Source organism: Cornus florida, unplaced genomic scaffold (genome assembly GCF_030987335.1).
Source record: "Cornus florida cultivar Cherokee Brave unplaced genomic scaffold, ASM3098733v1 CherokeeBrave_3.0.0_Hap2_Chr08, whole genome shotgun sequence".
NCBI classification, from domain to species: Eukaryota; Viridiplantae; Streptophyta; class Magnoliopsida; order Cornales; family Cornaceae; genus Cornus; species Cornus florida.
The window spans coordinates 73330758-73333350 of NW_026775578.1; positions in this window are offsets into that span (position 1 = coordinate 73330758).

Genomic DNA, 2593 nt, shown 5'->3' on the forward strand with positions numbered 1-2593 from the left:
ATTAAGTATATATTGTCTAAGCAACATGGTGGATAGCACAATATATCAAACTAAGTCATTAATCCTTTCTTTAAGCTCACAATCCAAACACATCACAAGGTTAGAGACAGATACTACTTGTTTTCATAAGTATGGAACATCAAACAACAAGCATGGATTGTCCTCCCATTTAACATCTAAACAATAACTATACTAAAATTAAGCTAATGATATGAAATTAAACTAATTAAACTAAGAGAGAGGCACAATCCATCAAGAAATGAGTATGAACCATCAAATAAACCACAGGAGCATTCTATTAAGCACTATGTATTAACAATCTCTAGATCCATAGCATCAATACACATAGACATGCATCAATAACACAAAATCTAGAGACAAACACATGAACATCTATTCTAGCATACATAGACATATGGATAGAATGAATTGATCAATTAGAAGCATTAAACCACACAAATCATTGAATAAATAAGATCTATGTATATAAATATGTCAAAACATGTATCACAATACAAATCGCCTCAAAAATACATAAATCAAGATGAAGAAAACATGCTTAGGGCTAACTCTAGCCCCAAGAGGATGTCTAGCCACTCATGGATGGTGTCCTCCAATCCTCAAGGGCTAACTCCATGGTAGAGATTGCTCCTTTTCTTGGTTGATGAAAGAACTCCAAACTTGTGTCTCTAGCCTCCTCTCTTCTTTTCTTCCTCACTAAGAATATGGAAATTGTGTCTCTAGTGTATGTATCAAGTATATCTCAAGAATGGCTCATATTCCTTATATAGGTAGGTTAACTGTCACCCCCAATGAGCTGGGCTCGTACACCAATATTTTTTCCAATGATTGGATATGAGACAACTTTTAATGAGCTGGAAATTGAATTTTCTTGCCCTTGGGGAAGTTCGATCGATCAAACTTGTGGTGAGATCGATCAAACATGACTGAGATCTATCGAATTTAAGCTGGATCGATCCTCTATGGCGACGCCTTTTTTGATAAAAACAAATCTAAGATATTTTAGGGAATGAGACAAAAGTGGTAGGTGTGGTGGTATAACTGGATAAGATGGAATCTTTTCGATCGATTGGCAGAAAGTTGGATTGATCGAACTTTGTGAATTTTTGTATAAGGACAAAACAGCTTGGATCCATCTTGAAATGTCTAGATCGATGAACTTTCAATCGATCTAATATTTCCTGAGATCGATCGAACTTTCTGAATTTCCACCACTTGCTTCCTTTTGCTCCCACTTTGCTCCTTTCTTTGGTCATCTCAAGATTGCTTCAATTATACTCTTATTTAGCTGAGTTAGCTTATTTTGGGGATAAGTACTTGAAAATGGAAATAATTCAAAATCAATCTAAAGCGAGAAAATAAGATAGATAAAGGTTCTAGAATACCTAAGCTTAAAGGGTTTAAATGCGCACTTTTCAGCGCTCATCACACCCCCAAACTTAAATTTTACTAGTCCCTAGCAATGAACTAGAAAGTAAAGGAATGAAATAAACAACTATACAACTATGAACTAGAAAGCAATAAATGAATAACACCACTTTCTTAGGGAACACGATTACATTTAGCATATGCAACAAGCCTTTTAAACCCCTAGGTTACCCCTAGTGGACGAGTAAAGTCTCATGAGGGTTTCCAGAAATGATACCCATAAACAATAAGCTCATTCTCACAAAAGAGATACTAATATTGCTAACAAGTATTGGGAAAAAATTACCTCAAGTATGTAATTTTTCAACCCTTTCTAAGCAATCTCCCAAAATTTCAACATCAAGCAAGCAAGTATGGTCCTCCACACATCAAGAAAATGATCAAGAAAATCAAAACAACTCTAGAATCCTTTTTGAGTGGACCGGCATCAAGTATGTTACTATCTTAGCCAACTAAAGAAATGATCACATCCTTACCCTCAAACTAGCACACAAATCTAGTACCGATCATCAAGACAAAGAGTGGACCTTTTTATTAAAGCTTTATTCATCTAGGTCTTTTCACTCAATATTTTTTTTTTTATAGGATCAAAGATGGAAACATAGTGCAATGTGTTGATCTATTAAGCTTTGTAACGATCCATGAGGTCGAGCGTTAGGTCAATGACTCCCAAACCAGACGACTTTAGGGCACTAGGTGTTCAAACACCCCTAAAGACTTACAAGCTCAAATCAACTAGGCTACAAATCAAGACAACCTCCATCTAATCATTTCCCACTTCTCACCTTTTGGGAGGAGTCCTCACTTTTTCTTTTTCTTTTTATTGCTTTTGCAACTTTTTCTCTTTTTATTTTTATTTTTTTTGAATAAACAAGTTTAATTATTAACCTAGAGTTTGGGCCCTCCACTTTTCGGCGTGAGAAGTTCAGTGCTTGATGAGGCTAGAATCCCGGCTACTTAGTGCAAAGGGTTTGTTATCCACCTTTATCAAAATGAAAGCTTTCAATGCACTACTAGCCCAATTGGGATATAACTAATTCAATAACCAACAAAGCATGTACCCCACAAATGAATGCTAGTGTGCGCCTGTGCTAGTGTAGAATACTAGAGTGAATCTCAAAACAATCACAAAATCAGGATGATG